Below are 19,356 nucleotides of genomic sequence, written 5' to 3' on the forward strand. Positions count from 1 at the left end.
AGTGGAAAAATAGGCTACTCCAAAAATATTCATTCTTGTAATGCATCCAAGAAAAATTCTGGGACAGAATAAAAGGACATGCACTAGCTAGGACCAGTGGTTTAAAAAAAGTGACTAAACAGTCAGAGGCTATTCGCTAAAAACCCTCCTGCTTCTGTCCATTACTTGAAGACAATAATGGAAAGACACCTTCTGTGTCCCTGTAAAGCTTTCACTGGATTTAATGGAGAAAGATCTCAAAGAAGATACAGCTCTTCACTGGGACATGATTCCCTTTTTCTAGGGTGCAATGTTGTTTTGCTGATACCCTTGTTTCCAGCCCAGTGGAGGCTCTTCTCTCTGTGCAATGGAGTTATGTTATGCTTGTAACTTCATATCCTGGCAATCCTATGCTATTGTGTAAATTGACTACACTCAACTTCCACTAAATCCCTTATAATCAAGAAGATAAAGTGTAGCAGGCAGCTGGTCAAGAGCTGTGTTGTTTCCTGCTGTTCTAATAGAGCTTCTCACATGTAGCTCTCACTCTACACCCACCTTATTTTCATCTCTTGCATCCTGATAACTTGAAATTAATAGTTTGGTAGTGCAGGATTGTCACACAAATTGTCAGTTGTTCCTCAATGAAGTGTTTGCCCAGGTTAACTTTGTCCATCAATTCTAGGTATTCAAATGACATGAGAGGGCTGGGATAAACTGCTGCACCATTCAAGTGCAGTTTCAGTGACTCTGTGCACCTTGTACACCTCTGTGCACCTTGTACACTCCGATATTCCCGAGGCCTGCTCCAAACATGCTGTTTAGCAAATACAAAACAATTCTTCATTTTTCTCCTTTTTTTTTCCCCTGTACTTCGTAAAGGCTTACAGAGCCTGAGTGACAATAAGATCAGATGTGCAGAATCAGATGGAAAGAATACAGATTGCCCACCCAACACATTTATTACAACCAGAGATACGCTGCCTCTTCCTCTCTTCCGAAAACAAAAATGCTTTGAAAACACAACATTCATGCAGTGTTTTGGCCTTTTTGAAACTAATGCTGTCCCCTCTCTCTCAGGCTTCTCTCAAGCATTCTCAGGAATGCTTACGGTCATCTGTGTTCACAGAAAGCTACTTTATACTTCACTGTAGTTGTTAACTGGATTCAATTATCAGTAAAGAAAGCTATTAAAAATCCCTGTTTTATTATTTCCCATCATATTTTTTTTCCCATATTACAGTAATCCATGAACATGACTTTTGCTTTAATGGTTTTTGAAGTTCAATTATATGTTTGGAGGCAAACTGGTTTCTTATATAAAATAAAAAAAAAATTGATTCAACATGTTTGTAGTTTAAGACCTGCCTTAGTGACTTCTTCTCACTTTATGCTAAAATTTCTGGTTTCATTACAAATGGCAGAAATCAACCTCAGTGCAGGTGACAGCTTGGAACTCACATGCCTACTGAAGAGTATTTTTGTGGGATTTGAAGAGATGTGTTTAACAGTGTCTATCAGCTGGCACTGTAAGCCAAACTGGTAGCACAGGACAGTCATTTTTGTCTAGGTAGGTTCTTAGACTGCCCTCATCACTGACATTTCTGCATTCCTACACTAAAATACACTTAGCCATTAACTGCCCATCCTATCTCTTCATTCATTTCTGTTTTTGTCAGTGTTTAGACAAATTTTCTGTTTTCATCCCTGTCCTGTTTGATTTGTTTGCCTGCTTCCCTTACAGGCTTTTGCTTTTGTTCAACAGAGAAGATACAATTCCTACTGATATTCAAGGTGAAGGAAGCAAAGGTCTCTTTTTCCTCTCTTTGACAAGCATGCTATTTGTTTGGTTTCACTGTTTTATAGACTTCAGCTGCTACAGCTTTATATGACAAGCCAGCCATATTCTTCAGCAACAGCAAAAATTAATCTTGTCATTAAATGTTCAGGTTCTGCTTCAGCACATTTTCAACTCTCTGTTGAGAATGATTTATTTTACTTGTTTTGCAATGTTTTTCTGATTTGTCTTATTTTTAACTTAAAATGGTCATGTAGTTCTATTCTGCTTGAGTTAATTCCCAGATATTTCACCATGGTCTGGTGAGTATTAGCTTTTTTTTTTTTTTTTAATCTACTGCTTGTTTTCTTGAAGGCTAAACTGCCCCTAGAAGATTCTTAGTGACGGTGCACTGGAGATTTGTTATCTGTTGGAAAATGTTTATATCCCAGTCTATCACGCATGCAACACTAAAAAGCAAGCAATGCAGAAGAAACTTAATGGATGATCTGGACGGCATCCTTTTGACAGAAATAGACAAGAATAATTGGAAGTTCAGGAGGACCTTCCTGACTTTCTAGAAAGATTTACGTAGATGTGGAGGAGAAAGAAAACTTATTTAATATGAAAGAGTTGTAGGGAAAAACAGGATAAAATAAACTTAAATTTTTAAAGGTATATATGTGAGAAGGAAACACAAAATGCAGATCTTGGTCACTTGCTTTCTGTAAAAGGAGGAATGTGAGCGTAATATTTGCCAAAAAGAGATCTGTTTCTTGTTAAGGCTATCTTAGACTTAATACACTTTCTAGGGATAATATGACAGAGGTAGTGCAGAGCGTATCAGCTCTGAATATATAACTGAATCATCTGTTCTCTCAGTATCATTTAATATGCAGTTCAAAAAATTCGTTGGACTTTTCTTAGACAGTTAAACATCGGCTTTCAAAGACAGATACTGTGCTCTTCAGTGTTGGAAGGCCTACCTCACTTCAGTGAAAGTACTATCAGTTTGAGCAACCAGCAATGCACATTGCTCCCTGATTTTCTTTTATTTAGAAATGTACTAAAACTTAGGTCTTGCCACACTAGAAGTCTTAAAAACGTAAAAATTAATACAATTGCAGGAATTTTGAGGGAAATAAAAGAGTTATCTGCTTTATTTACTTTCTAGTTTGAACTAAACCTTATTTACTTTTAAAGTACGGCATAAGATAGCACATGAAAAATACTACTAGATATACTCATTAAATTTATATAAATTGTTACTCTGGGAAAATGATTAAGATTTGGAATTGTGCTGCAGAGCAGATTCTTCTCATGTTACTCAGACCATCACATGATTAAACATATCTTCAAGATAAAAACAATTCACTGTGAACCAGCTCTGACTGTACACCTAATTTCATGACTGATATAGGTGAGATAAAATCATCTCTGATGTACTATTTATTCTGTGCATTGCCTCCATCCTTGGAAATATTCAGAGCTGTCTGAACATGGTGCCTGGGTAGCCTTTGCTTGAGAAGGATTGGGAGATGACTCCAGATATCCCTGCTGATCTCAACCATTCTGTGATTCTGTGCCATCTTAAAATAAACACATAAAAATTGCAAGTAGAGAGAAGCAATATTTGCAAAGAAATAGGTGCCCTAATAAAGCAAGTAATACAATTTTATTACAAATTTCTTAAGCCAGTACTAGCTCTAGCTTCTCTGCTCAATCTTATTTATTCTGGTGTGCTTTTTGAGTACTGCAAGATGGGATACTCAGGAGTTAGTTAAACATAGATCTACTGAAATTAGTCTGCTAACCGAAAGGAATAAAAGCAACGTGTTTATCAGTTGTGATTTTTGGCTTCTGTTTGAGCTGGTATGTACCTTCTTCTGTTGAGGTTGCTTGTATCATGAAAACCAATAGTTTAGTGGATACAGAATATCTAAGGTATTTTCTGTTTTTCTCCCTTTCTGTTTCTAGGAACATATGCCTTGCTTTGCTTTCTGCAGTGCTCTTGCTATAGCACTGGTTCCTTTGTGTATCCCCTCTCATGGTTTCTTCGCCATGCAATTACACACTGCCCTATTGACTAGGGATTTCTCATCTCATCTGCATTCACATCACTTTGGTTTCTCTAAGAAACTGCATTTTTATTTACAAAGACTGAGAGGAAACTCTAGTAACTTACTTTAACTTACAGATTTAATAATAAGTCCAAATATGTTACAGTTTGATCTTTTTCTGTTATTGCAATAGTTGACTGATTATTAATAACAGTACTACTGGGAAAATTGGTCCTAAAGCAATAAAAGCTTTTAATAAATAAATAAATGAATAAATAGATAAATAATCCTGTTGTCATTCTCACTTATTACTGTCAAAATTCTGCTATCTAAATTTTTAACCTCTTCCAGTCATTAACAAATAAGGCAAAGCAATTCTCCCCTAATGCTTCCCAGTGAACTATGTGGTTAGAGAACTGTTTTCAACATTGCTGCTTAAAATAAGACATTTTGAAGACTTTCATTTTTGAGTATCACTAGCAAGCAATGTATCTTCATGCAAGTGAATGTTACAGTGATTTACCTCCTCATTATTGTTCACCAAATTCTTAAATAACAGGAAATAGAAATAAGTGTTTTGGCAGATTCCTCCTCCCTGCAGTTGTGAAAGTAATACCACAAAGTGTAATTTATGGCAAATGTTAAGAGATACGTGGAGAACAGGGCCCATTGTTTGCTGACCTGTTTGACAATAGCAAGCTATTTCACGTATATCTTCATTTTCTTTATATTTCAAGCTTCAGGTCTTTGAATCTTCGTAGAGAATGTAATCTTGGATTTTGAAACCTTGCTTCCATCCCTGTGCAGAGATGTTCTTCAAGCATGGATTTGACTCTATCCTATCCCTTGCCTCTTGTTCTCCTGTTCAGTGCACACAAATTCTTTTTGCAAATACTGTGACTGTCTTTGAGAGGTGTGTGTGCACAGTTCAGTAATGGAACTAGAGACAGTTCTTCATGAAAAGGTTAGTTGGACAGTTACTTACATCCAGAACACAACCATCTCTGGGCATCTTGTCCTGAGGTAACCCAGGAAACAAAATTAGGAACAGCTACTCCTGTTCAGCCTACCTGTTCCTAGGTAGGGGATGTCCAGAAGCTCTGTATTTTGAAGCTATTGACTTGCTTACATGTGTTTTAGCCACTCCTTTCTCCTCAGCAATTTTTAGTTCTACATCTCCACAAATAATGTAACAATAAATTTAGGCTTCTGTCAATGAAATCTGTGGGAGAACTAATGATATAAGAGACTTAGCTTGAAATGTCTGAAGTGAGTTGAGGTATGAACAGTGAGGACTTGACCTGAAACACGTCCATGGAACTGAACTGATGACAGAAACCAGTGTCTTATTGGAGAAGTAGCTGGTGTCTGGAACCTCCTCCAATCAACATGAAGCCAAGCCATGGAACAACGGATCCCGCTAAAATGGTTACAACCGAAAAGAAACCCCAAGTCCTCTCTTACCATGAATTAACCCTGAGGTACTGATAGGTGGCACTGTGCTCTTGGGGATGTCCAAAGCAGAGCTTCACCTCCTGTTAAAATCCAGGAGACCAGGACAGTTTGTAAGGGCAGAGGTGCTATTCAGATTGCAACAATTCATTTGAAGATGACAAATTCATGTGGAGAGGAAAGAACTGGTAAAAACTACATCTATAGCAAAAAGATCTTGAGAAGTTCTGGTGGTACCTGTAATGCCATGTAATTGCAAGAATGAAATTACATCTATTTGATAATGTTAATTTCCTACTAGCTGCTGAACTAACAAAGACAATGCAGTAGCAAGAATTGAAGCCATCTTAAATATAAATGGCCAAACACTTGTATAAAACAGCTATAGATCTATGGAGTGTAATTAAGCTACAGTTTTCTCATTCACAGCTTGTTAGGTTTTTTTAAAAGTGTAGTGCTAAGTGGGCTGAGCACAATTAAGCTGAACTACAAGGAGAATAATGTTTTGTTTGGCCATATTCCATTAAAAAAAATAAGTGAAATTTGTATTTGTTTCATTAAGAGTAAGTGTTTATAAGATTTTTTCATTTGTGCTACTGATAATTACTTTTATGTTCCTTTCCAACTGTTTTTTTTTCACATAGATCTTTAGAAAAGCTTCATACTAATATTAAATGAAAAGTGACTAGTAACAATTCTTTTGGAATCCATTTGGGATGAAGAATGCACAAACAAATCTTGAGAAGATATAGGACTACTGTCATTCAGTGGGATTATTCATGAAAAGTACTCTAGGTGTCTTTTCAAGGAAATATTCAATCCTCAAAATAGTACACTACTTTTATCTAAACTTATCTGTATTTACCCATATTGATCTGAGAGAAACATAGAATCATAAAATCATCCGAGTAGGAAGGGATTCTTAAAGTTCATCTAATCCAACTCCTCTGCACTGAATGGGGACACATACAGCTACACCAGGTTGCTTAAAGCCCCATCCAGCCTGGCCTTGAAAGGGGGGTGTATCCACCAGCTCTCTTGCTTGCCATCCTCCAGTACCCTAAAGTCCTTTATGGGGATCACAGGCTTACACAAGTAGGGTACTTGCTTATTTACTTGATTTTTATTTTTTATTTTTTAACAACTGTAGGCAACTTGAGTGGACTCTTTCACAATATGCAAATAGCTGCTAAGGGATAGTAAGAAGTTCACTGAATTTAGTCTATAAAAGAGAAGCCTCATAACCAATTTGGTCTTCAGTAACTTCATCAGGGAAAAGTAGTTTAGAATTTTTTCATTCTGATGATCGAAGGACATCTCTGCACTGTTTTCAAGGGGGGCATAGAAAAACAGGAAAAACGAGTCTAGCTTCTGTAGACTTAGATTTTCTCCATAGGAGTGTTAATCTCTGCAGAAAAATGTTTAGAATTCCACAGACTGAGAGAGGCTGAGTGTTGCTGATTACCCATTGAATGGGCTGAAAGCTGAAGTCAGCCAACAACAAACTGGAAACAAATTGTAAAGTTTTCATTAACTTGAAATAGTAAGAATAATTACCTGTTGGTCTACACTGTATGTTGATGTTTCAGATTACCCCTATTTGATTTATATAATCTTTCTGAAAGTTGTGCTTTAATTCACTGCAATTTGCTGCTTTTCTTGAGGAAAATTCCTCTGCATTTCTGTGAAGGAGACTATATTAGATTATCAAAATAGTCTATTCTGGCCTTAAAAACAATCTATCTTCAGCTCATTTTTATCACAGTCTTTGAGCAAATTGCATACCATTCCTGGGGTGTGGCAGCAGAGCAAATGAGCAAATTTGTTCCATTTCCAGAGACCTGAGCAGCCACTTTGCCCCAGGCTTCCGACTCTCTCCATTTGACCCAGTTGGGAATGAGTGACAGGATTTGGGGCTTCAGACTTAAGTGTCCAAACATGATATAATATTATCACTATTTTTACTGTCCTTTGTCATGGACAGTCGTGCCCCTCAAAGCCTGATAGGTTATCTGATAGTCTTGTTGTGACTGTATATCTGTCTGTATTAATCTTTGAATTATTATTTATTTCATTTGGAAAAGACTTATGAAGTGGTGATATTTTTGTTGGCAGAATGGAAAAACATTTTAAATAAATGAAATATCCAAGCACTTTATCATTTCTTTCATTAAAATTACAAAAAAAAAAAAAAAAAACAAACCCAAAAACCAAAAAAAAAGAAAAATTATTTATGAAGAGAGAACATAGACAAAGAGAACATATGATAAATCAAAATGAAAGACACCCTATTTTTTTATCATTGATAAAGCAAGATACTACAGGAAAAATTATAAAGTTAGTGTTTCTGGAAGTTTGTGACTGTGTCAAGGATCTTAAGGTGTTGATTTTTTTTTTTTAATATATATCTGAAATGTTTACGACTTGCAAAATTAAGATTGATTGTATCTGTTTTGCAGATAACAAAAAAAAGGAGGAAAAAGTGTAAGTAAAACAGAAATAGCATGTTAATTATACAATTTACTTCTCAAACTTCAGTCTTTTCAAAGAATTTATGTATCTGGGAAGATATTTGGATTGTAGAACATCACCAAGTTTTATTAGTTTCATTAATTTGGCAAGATTATCAAAAGAGACAGCTAAATGTAATCTATGAACTAAATGGCAGAAACGTTTTGTCTTCTGGTTCTAAAAAAGCAGATGCTTAATCTGAGGTTTACAGTGGATCTAATGTCTAAAAAGCAGTATCGAAGTGACAAGAGTATCAGCAAAAGTGAAAGAAAAAAAACCACCTTCCTTTCTCAAAATAAAGACTGAGGAGATGCAGCCAAGACCACGGCAATCACAACATGATCAAACACCCTCCCTGCCAGGTATACTTTAAAGACCATACAAAGCTAGAAGCATCAATGCAACCTAAAATAATATAGCATTTATGGAAGGGAACAATAAGAATTAGGAAAGCAGCGTGTCAGAAGACCATGGCACACTACCCTTCAAGCAAATGAAAAATTAATTATTCAGAAACTAAAGTACTGATGACTCTTTACCCTTCAAAGTGTTTTACGAGCAGTGTAATAAAGTTTTGACTGTGGATGCCTTCACCAAATTACATCCACAGTAGAGCTTTTCAGGAAACAGTAAGCCATTTGTTTAGATTGTTTCTAATGTATTGGGCTAGGTAGTTAATTATTATGTAAAACATTTGAAAAGGAAGAAGATATCATGCCCTATGGCTTAGGAGAATGATAGTCACATACTAAATGATGTAGAGTTAAAATAAAAATTATCTAGTAATAGTGTTGTATGCATTTCAGAAAAAGCATATTTGCAGACACGCATTTTAAGGTCAAGAGAGACCAATAAGGTCAGAAGAAGAAATACGTTTTGATCTTGTCATGAAAAAAAAGAATGGATTTTCTGTCAGTTATTTCTGCCTCAAGTCATGAATTCCTCTAGAGAAGCTAAGGTTAAAAAAAAAAAAAAAAAAAAAGCCTTCCATTTTATGGTTAAGGAAGCACAGATAAATATGACACTGTGAACAATGACAGTCTGTCTTCTATATCTGTCTCATGTTATCTCCAAAGGTGGGAATAGGGACCTGCTCCTGCTCTTGTTCACTCTCTCAGGCCAAATTCCATCCTTTTTGCTTTACATGGCTTTGGGTTTTTGTTTGAAATAATGCTGAGAACTTTGGCTTCCATTAATTGTCTTTTGAAGAAATATCTACATTGGATTCTTGTACCCTGGTTGCTTAATTAGGAGATGTCATACCTTCTAGATATAGTTGTGGGATGTTGCTACGACTTAGATGATCTGTGTTGATACTGGGACCTCATGTAGGACGGCAAGCTCAAACATCTCTTCTGTGGTTCAGTTTATCTTCTTATTCTCCAGCTTCCATAACCTATGTTTTATAATATCTTTTTCTCTCAAGGCAGTAGGGAAAACATTTACATACATACACATGCAACTGTGAAACATTTTTATACCAGACTAAATTACAAGCTTCAGTAATGCAGATTAATTGCGTTATTTCCTATGCAAATGTTCTTGTAGTCCTTGTATTTTCCTCAATTCACATGCGAAATCTTTTGTTTTACCAAATTTTTTGTTGAAATTCTCACTTTTATAGGACTAATATTTTTGGTGCACAGCCAAAGAGTAAGATTGCAAGTGTACCAGAAGGAGCAGGCTTGCATCAGCAGGTCACTGTTGAAACCCACCCACAAGGGCTGGCAGCAGAGATTGCCTCCTTAGAAGTTGCATTGTTTTCCACTCAGTGAATATGCCACTAGCTAATGGGAGAGAAATGCTGAGAATTATTTGGTTTCTGTGAATTTTATGAGCCAAGTTAATTGTTTTGTTTCCTAATTTTTTGTAGGTGAATGAAGTACTATTAATATTGCACTTTGAAGAAGAAGTTAAGGCCAAAGTCATCAAAAAGTTACTCATCTGATTGAAGTACATTAATTTTATAAGAGAGAACAAATTTAGATGATCTTTTTAGAATGTGGACATGCGTGACTCACTTCAGTTCAAAGTGGAAGCATGCAACAGCAAGCTTTGTGCCAATATATTATCTGTTCTTACAGTAATCTTCCAAATAGCTCTTTCTGTAAAATAGAAGTGTTTATATTTTTGTACATTCTAGATAGTCTGTCCAAGTTAAATATTTAAATGGACAACATGAAATTAGTGTTTATTACTTGGTCTCCAAAATAAAATATATTTCATACAATGGAAGCATTTGGGACATTTATAAATGTACCATCCATGTCTAAATATCAGTTACTTGACATAATACCTAATATTTACTACATGTTTTCCTTATAAGCTCATTGGGAATGAAAGTCTTCCTTCACTCTTCCTTCCTTGTTTAGAAAATAACACAAATCAAGCAAAATGCAAACCTGTCTCATTTCAGAGACAGACAGCACCAAGCTACAGCTGCTTCCTATAACGGCTTGTGCTCAGCCCTTGTCATCTCATGTACTTGTGGCCAATTAGGTTCCTATATGTTGAAAGCACCCTAGAGAGCATGATCCAATTCTGCTGTCCATCCTGTTATCTATACAGTGGCCCAGTGTCATCAAAGAGCGTTATGATTTCCTTGAATCTCTTGCTTTTTCTCTGAAAAGGATAGCATGTTTCCAGGTGCAAGTATGAAAGTAATTAAATAATTTTTTAGCATCTTTCTACTTTTTTCTTCCTTCCTTTCTTTCTGTCCTGCCTCTTCATTTAACCCTAGATGAATATGGCAAATTGTCTCTAGGGTAAGTCATTCTAAAAGAGCCCCCTCTGACTCAGGTCAGAAAAGAGTTGTTAGGGTCACCAGTTTTCTTTGCCAGGGATGTTTACAGGGCTGTTGTGGCATGATTTGCTAGAACTTTACTCTGGATTCCAAGACTGCAAATTCTTTGTAGAACATTAATATATGGTTGTCTGTGGGCTGAAAAGCTGTCTGATGTTTCTGCTGATCATTTGATTAAGAGACTTATGACTTGGAATTAGCATCAGTAATTAGATCCATAAGCAAGCATGGATACACCAAAATGTACACAATGCTAGAGTGACATATTCCTAATACTCCTTGCCTGCTTCAAATCAATCAAATGAGGGCTTGTGTGGCTTTACTTTTCTTCAGTCAGAGCATGAATTTCTATAGGAAGTTCTTAGTCTAAAAGAAGAAGGTTATCTTTGGAATAAACATCACACTGAAAACTTTCCAGCCTAAGCCTTTCATTAATTTCTCTCTATGTCACCTTAACATATTTAAACTCTGTAAAAATTATGCTGCAAAAAGTTCTCCCTGCGTGTAATTTTTCCTCAAGTGAAGTGCATACCTTTCAAATTATAAACTTCCTACATGTCCTAGGAAAATCCTCACTGTATAAATAATTGAACTCATCTGCTGTGAACACAAGTATTCTTTCTCTACCAGTCCAAAATACATGCCTAAATACACATTTTGTACTTAGTGCTTTAAATAGTAATTGCCCCCATGAAGTCACTGGAAGCCCATAAAAGGATTTGACAGTTTCCCCACAATTTTTCAGTGAATGTAGTAGTAGCTGGGCTGTGTAGTGCTACATCCACTGATAATTCAGCAGCTGAGGAACTCAGTAAAGCCTGCTCCAAACTTCTCAGCTGTTGACAGGCTTGACTTGCTGAGAACACTGGTTAAATATAGCACAAGCGAGCTGAGCTCAACAAAGTCATTGCTGTAACACTGTGTGAAGAGACCAGAAGAGGGGAAATACAATCTGAGAACTGAACTGCCAAAGCCTAACACCACCTAGCAACAGTTGAAAAAACTTTTAAACAAAAGTCTGGTGAGACACAGACAGAGTATACCTCCTACTTCTTCTGCCCGGGATTTCTGCGAGAAGCAACTCCAGTCCTCAGTACTCTGCCCTGTTTCCTTCATTACTTCAGCTGCTGGTAGACCCAGAAAAGTGGGAAAAGCTCCTCTCTTTGTGTTCTCTTGGGCTGGATCAGGCTACTGCTGTGGGACAAGCTACTGCAATCTTGCAGTGCAAAGGATATATCCTAAGTTCTTGCTGACAGGTAAGACTGAACTAACCATTCCGAGGCATTCTTTTTACAAGTTTTTTTTTTTTTCCTAGTGATTATTATTTGCTTCCTTCTATGGTCAATCTTCTGCATAATTCGGAAACTTCAGTAGATAGAAACTGGAATAAACATTTTGGATGTTTACTTTTATGCTTTTGTCACAGAAAAACTTTGCTCAAATAACTTTTACAGTTCTTAGAGCAAGCAGAATCAAGTAGCTAGTAGTAATATGAAAATAGTGTGCATAGATTTTGACTTGTATCTTTCTTATATCTGCTCATGTGCTGACAGAAGACAAACCAAGCTTTAAGAATAGAATAGAATACATATCACCCCTTACCAGTGACAGTTTAGCAGCTATTAAAAAGCAGTGACAGCATGTGACAAGTAAGAGAAAATAGCAGTTCAGTAACTGAATTAAGTGAATACTTTGTGACCTAGGACATTTGTTCTTTTCGTTTCCTTAACAACTCCAAGCATGCAGGCACACCTGGAACCTTTCATACTACCCTTGTGACAACAGCTCTTGGTTCTTCCTCTTGCATTTATTTAAATCAATTTATATTTATTTATGTTTGATTGAGTAGCTGCATAATGCAGCCTTCCTAAAAACTGACCTTATATTTCTTATAACCCAGTATGCTTGAGCTGGGGTATTGCTGTTAAAGTTTAGGAAAATAAATAAGAAACCAGTTCTCAGATCTTTTACCCCATCAGCACAATAGAAGCCTGTTTATCTGTGTGAATATCCTATGGTCACATAATGGTCATGTAATTTAAGGGAGGAATTGCTCCATATGATTTGCTTTGACTAAACTAACAAAAGCTGCTTGGTCAACTGAAGAATGAATTTCCCTGCATCTTTTAAAGCCATTTTCTCCAAACAAAATACATTCAGTACCCGTGATTTTTTAAAAGATGCAAGGCTTATTAATGTAATACAAATTTAGTTATGAAGGCAAATATTTAAAAAATGCACTTAACCCTTGCAAAAACCCTGTTTGCAGATTTATGTGGAGTTGTCTCAGCTGAAATATATTTGTCCTAAGATAGGAATGGATTGAGTCTGTACTGACTGTCTGTAGTATGACATGCAGTCTCAGGCTGCCTCAGGTACAGGAGAAGGTCTTGCTTTAGCTAAATAATTCTAGGTTCATGCCTGCATACAATATAAATCACATCAGTACCACATCGAGGCAGTGACGTGTGCTTACAGATTGGATGAAAATAAAATGCTCTAAAGTAACTTTGACTTGGTGTTTGGGAATGTAACTGCCTATGAAAAAATAAGATAAATTAGAACAGAGAAAAATTCTTAAAAGCAAAAGTCACATGGTTTGCATTTCATTTCAAAGCAAGGAGTGCGCTACTTAAGCACTAAATAGGAATGCATTTTGGTGGCCATGATTTAATGTGATAATGATTACTGTGGAATTACTACAGCACTATGGTATCCCAAGTCTGAATCTGAGAAGGAAACTTTGGTATTACTTTTTAATATAGACACATCGTGAGAAAGTTCTGCTTTTCTTAAAAAAAAAAAAAAAATCTGTACAATAAGAAATAAAGCTGAGATGATATGATTTGTACAGTTCTTGTAATCTTGACTTCGAGTAAAGTTACTGTTTCTTATTTTCAATGAATTAATTGGCAAATGATAAAAATTATGGAGAAATGGCAAATTTGACCTTCTGAATACATTTAAATGACAAAATGTGGGAAAGTGTGTTTTTAGTTGTTGCTCAGTATAACATATGGTTTTACATTTTAATTTTCTTGCACAATTTACAGTCAGCCAAGTTCTTAACTGCTAACAGCAAATTTATTAGCCACAAAATTGTATCAAATGAAAAGACTTTTGAAACGCCTGATAGCAACTTCTAATTCTAACACATGGAGTTGTGATTCTATGTACATCTGTCTTCCTTTCCATTTCAAAATGGAGAAGGAGGCTAAAATTACTCTTCTCAACAGGTGTCCACAAAGAGGCTCTGAGATTTTCCAATCAAATCTCTGGAATATGCAATGTGGCTATTCAACAGATGGCTTCATTTTTGAAGAACAGCCAATTCTACTAATGATTGCTGTGAAACCAAGCTCAATTTTATATCAAATCAAAAAGTCATTACAGTTTTGGCAATATTCTCCTTTGCAGAGATTTTCTTGGAAGACAAGCACAATCATTTATTTTTCCTACTATATTATTTTGATTTTGTTTATATTCCCATAGCTGAGCAAAATGAATGATGCCGTTCATGGTGCTAAAGACTGTGTTTCCCTCCCATTGAGAATCCTCTTCCAAGCTCAGCTTGTGTCTCATTCTTTCACCTTCATAATAAGAATATTCCAATTTATGACCTCTTTTAACCAATCTAGTCACAGTTAAAGTCAGCATCTAAACTGAGTAATTTGTCATCACCTCAGTTATTCGATCTCTTTATAGAACGTCTGGTTCTTTTTAACACCAATTTCTGAGACTTGAAGTTCATCTTCAAAGCTCACCACTCTACTGTTGTGCTTTTTCCTTAAAGTATAGTAAGAGCAGGTCTTGATGTTCAATAATTAATAGGTATATTTTCTGCTTTCTCAAGAGCATTTAACAAAAGATATCATCTCTATTACTATCCAATTTTTTTTTTTCTCAAGAGACGTTTTACTTTTTCTCTTATTTCCTGTTTCTTTTGTTCCTTTCTCAAGACTTACTGTTGCAGCTTGTCATACTATTTTAATACATAATTTGAATTTTGGGGCAGGGATTTTGCCCTTCTACATATCTAAAATACCATTTGGAGAATAGAGCTATAATGTCTGTGAATACACCAGATGAAACAAAAAGACAAAGTAGAAGGAACTTCAACTATTCATATTTCCTATTTTAACAACAATATTTAATATTTGAAGCCTGAGATAAGAACTGAAATCTAGAAAAACATGTATGTGACAAGATAGTGCTGTTACCTGCTGAAATTTGAGCACTTCTTTACAAGAAGCACAAATACCTGTACTTTTCAGTTGTGTCATCTTATTCTGGTTCTTTTGCTCATTCGCTTTTTCTCTCATTTTTGCCAGCTTTTTCTGCTGAAAGTTGTTTCCTAATTTTATGCATTATACCAGCAAATTTCAGAAATCACTTGTTGCATAAAACTGATGAGAAGTTGGAATTACAGGTTACTTTGATACTGGCTTTATAAATAATAAGTATTTCTTAACCTCTCTTCTTCTCAATTAGTAGTTGTTTTTTGTACCAAGTTAGTGATACTGGAAACTAACATTTATAACACAATCCTGTAACTCTTCTTTGAGGTACTGGTGTCCGAAGGATAAGAAAAATTGTACTTATTTCCTGGTCAGGAGAGGCAGTGGGAGTCTCTACCACTGCAGATTGTGTGATGCCTAATGGATTTTTGAAAATCTTGCCTCTAGTTTAAAGTTGCTTAGAGGTTTCGGGTTTGTTTGTGTTGTTTTTTTTTAAATCTTTTCATCCATTCCTTCAGCTTCTGCAGATTATCTGCATTTTCTGCATTACTTTTTATTCTTAGTATTGTAGCGCAACAGATACTAAAATCAATGCAAACAGAGTCTTTCTAAATTGGCACAAATTGTTTTGTTGTTGTTTGTTTGTTTTTACATTCAAGATGGCTTTGCCTTATCACACTCATTCTGCTTCAACCGGACTATAAATCTTTTTTCCAAAGTAAAGCATGCAAAGGTGATATGTAAAATTACATAGATTGTGGTTGCCTCCAAAATGATTTACGCACTTTGCAAACACAGAGAATGAAAGAATTCCTACCATTAAGAGCGTATATCCTAAAGGCACAAGTATGTGTAAGAGAAGAAATGCTTTTTGGCATTACAGAATGAATTGCTGAAGGAGTGGGACAAACACATGTGAAGTGCAGGGAAATAGGCTGGAGCCTGTAGTTTTTCCCTTAAATGGGCAACTCATCTAGTTGCTGTTAGCTGACACAAGCCAGGGGGTGTGTGAATCTAAGATTGCTGAACATTATCTGAGTAAGTTTCATTTCAAAGATGATAAAACTGCAATGAAAATATTAATGATCTGCGATGTGAACAAACTCACTTCAATGTAAAGCAAGGGTTTTCAGACCGTGAGCAAACACCTCAATGGATTTGCAAAAAACTATCTGGGCTTTATTTGTATGCTTTAACAGATCTTTAGTACTGTAAAGATTGCTTTGATTTATATACTTTAATGGTTCTTTAATACAATAAGGTATGCTTTCTTTGCTTTTCTTTTTGGGGGAAATGCTGTGTAAGTGTATTATATTTTTTAATTTATCCTGTTCAAAAATTTGTTCCAATACTTTGGAAACTAAATCAATTTTCTTTTCAAAGTCCACAGTATTTAGGAGCTTATAAATTGAGAAGGTGGGAGAGATTATCTCACTAGTGTGTTATGGCCATAGATAAGAGCTACAGCTTCACTAACAAACATGGGGTTTTCTGTATTTTTGTTTTTTTAAAGTAGATTCTACTGCAATAACAGAACAGGAATTTTTAGGAACTGGTTTTAAGTCTGCTCCTATTAAAAAAATGTAACTGAAATGAAAGGTCGTGTCCTTGTACAAGAATTTTCATTAGAGTTTATCAGACTGCTTGCATTTTTCAGAAAATATAAACCAAATGAATGCAACAGAAAGCAGGAGATGCTTAACATCAGTGTAATCAAATTGCTGCCAACTTGCCTTGTTTATCTAAGAGATCTCTGTGAAAATAAGGTCTTTCCCACACATTCATGAGTCATAGAATGTAATGGGGCTAAGCAGACTCGCTTCAGCTTTCTAATGCACACATATCTAATAACTAAAATCTATCACACATCTAAACTAACCTGTTTTAGTGCCTGTTCCTGTAACTAAATGAGATCTAGCCTGACAACAGGAAAGAGAAGTGGCGGTGAGTTCATGATACTATTTCAGTGCAATAACCTAAATACTTAAGGAAACGATGCAATTTCCATTTATTAGGAAAATTGCAGTTACTGTGACAACAAATACACACTAAAGAAAACATACGCAATTTATCCTCAAGTTCAAATTTGTGAACATAGTAGATAGTATGAGCTTTTATGAATATCCTGTCTGGTTATGTGACTCAAAGGACATTCTTACTTTTAAAATACATAATTCAGATTCTTGAAAAAATACTCATTTAAAAACCATTTGCAAGAACGTACATGAGAGGGGAGCAAAAACCCTCATTGGATCTACATTTTAAGGTAAAGAATACTGTAAATTTTCTGCCGTGTCTTAATTTTCCTCCTTTTATTCTTTCACAAGGACTTATTTAACAACAGAATCTTGAATTGTATTTCAGTGGATAAGGATTTCAGTTCTTTAGTCTGGTAAAATTCTTTAAAGAAAAATTAACATTGTGATTTTTGACACTGGGCAATAGACAGAAGGAAGGGAATCATGCCATGCTAGATGTCCTCAAGCATGTGAAACACAGCACAGAACAAGGTGTCCCTTCTGTGCAGCGGGACACACATCACAACATAGCTTCTGAGTTCCAGAGGAACTGCATATTATGAGGCAGCTGGCAATGAGAACCACTCTTGCTTTGAGTGGCAGAAGCCAGAAACTGGAATCCAAGCCACAAAAGATATCGCGTTGCAAATAGTAAAAGGCAGAATCATAGTTGAGCGCCCTCTGAATGGAAGCTGCCATGGAATTCCAGCACCAGAATTTAGATGTAAGGCACCATGAGAAGCTGTTTAGTCTCACTCATAGTGGGACTAACTGCAGTTTGATCAGTTTGCTCGAGTCTTTGATTATTTTCAATTATCTTAAGTACTTTAATGTCTTACATCCTATTTGGCTCAGAAAGTTCTGAACATGTCTAGCTGAGGAGTATTTTGCTGGTGATGATAATCAGTGTATTCCATCCATATGCTATAATAAAATATGGTTAGAAATAATATAAGCCAGTCCTTTGGTCAACAATTTGAAAACTGCAAATGAAGTTAATATTGGGACTTATTTTTTTAATGTTTGCTGTTATGTCCTAAAACGATAAGAACCAATAATGTTGTTTTTAATTTGCTATCCTAGTTTACAACAGCTTTTAAAATGTAATCTTCTCATCCATGACACATTATGTTTGGAAGCCAAACATTTTGGATTATTCCATTAAGATGCTATCTTTCTACAAAAAACTATATTTTCGTTTTATGTTTCCATTTCAGCCAATTGAAATAGTGGTATAGATATAATGGAGAATAAGTAAATAAGGAGAGAAAACACTGAGGAAGGAAACCCTGGAGACTGCCTTCAACTACTGAGTTCACTCTTCTTATTAAACATCTATTTCTAATTGTATCCTAAACAGGAAGAGAGCACGATGCATATATGGCAAACAGGATTCCTAGATGGAGTCTGATTAACCTGAGACTAGCTTAGGCTCTTTTTGGTCTGGAAAAGCACTTAGCTGTGAAAGTATCTGAATTTACCTGATGATGATTGCTGTAGTGTAAAGCAAAGGCAAAATGGTGGTCTTGTAGAGCTCAAAGAGATGGGTCAGGCAGATTTCCGTACAGGATTTCTCATAACTGAAAATGAGCATTCTATTTCTCTTAGATGGATCAGCAAGTAATATTCCTAAAACTGGATACTGTAACTAGAAGTTTGCCATCATCAGTACAGATAAATAGATAAAAACAAGGGAAATTTCAATACTGATGGTGAACAGGGGCTCTAGATCCCATTGTGTTTGGCTAGAGCAAACTCAACACTTATTTCATAAGGGAAGAGCTTAAGAGTATAAGCTTACATCATCTGCACACCAGGTCATACATGTTACCCTTCTTGAATACAGGCTGCCCATATGCTACAGCGGTAGTTAGGATAGCGAGAAAGCTACTGAGATTTAGGAAGAAGGAACCACACTCTGAAAAACACTGGAATAGACAAGGATAGATGAGAAGTGCTTCAACACAAGACCAGGAAGCTTAGTGTTTTAAGTGTTAAGGTATCTAAGTCACATGTTAATCAGATAATAGCATTTTAAATACCCTACATTGAATCCATATGGCCAGTGGTTTTAAGGGTAGTTTAAAGGTGCAGTGGAATTGCCAGGTCATGGCCTGAACCAGTGTTTGAGCACCAGGTGAGAAGGCCTGGCTAACCCAGGGAGGTAGGTGCAAGCAATGTACCTGAATGACCAGAAGGGATGGAGCCTGGATCCACCCCTCCTCACCCTCATTTAAGGGTTAGCAGCTGAGGAAGCAGTATCTCTCTGGATAGTAATTGCACTTCTCTTGGAGAGCTGCTGGTTGTTGGAAGGGGTGAGCTAATTTTTCTTCTTTGTTGTTTTCTATTGATTTGCTGTGCTTGTATCCCAGTAGAAGGTACTGTCATTGCCTTCTTTTTTCACACAGTGGGTTGGAAAAAAAAAATCACTAAACTGACTTTTCCACTTTCAGAAAATACTTTCTTAATCACAATATTAGTTTGAAACCTCTTTTTATGAGAATTGGGAGTTAGATAA

At 35.9% G+C, this 19,356-nt stretch overlaps 1 protein-coding gene across 6 annotated transcripts in view; it reads left to right on the forward strand.

The window, feature by feature from the left end:
• The first annotated feature begins 11,339 nt into the window (after positions 1-11,339).
• The window catches only part of FILIP1 (filamin A interacting protein 1), a 105,690-nt gene continuing 97,673 nt past the window's right edge, over positions 11,340-19,356 (forward strand). For 4 of the 6 annotated variants that reach the window (XR_014881543.1, XM_085217780.1, XM_085217781.1 and 1 more), the window contains exon 1: positions 11,340-11,838. The gene's annotated coding sequence lies outside the window, so the exon portion shown is untranslated. The remainder of the gene's footprint in view (positions 11,839-19,356) is intronic. The other 2 variants (XM_085217782.1, XM_085217783.1) reach the window with 1 other exon arrangement.

Source organism: Meleagris gallopavo, chromosome 2, assembly GCF_905368555.1.
Source record: "Meleagris gallopavo chromosome 2, MGAL_WU_HG_1.1, whole genome shotgun sequence".
In the NCBI taxonomy this organism is placed as follows: domain Eukaryota; kingdom Metazoa; phylum Chordata; class Aves; order Galliformes; family Phasianidae; genus Meleagris; species Meleagris gallopavo.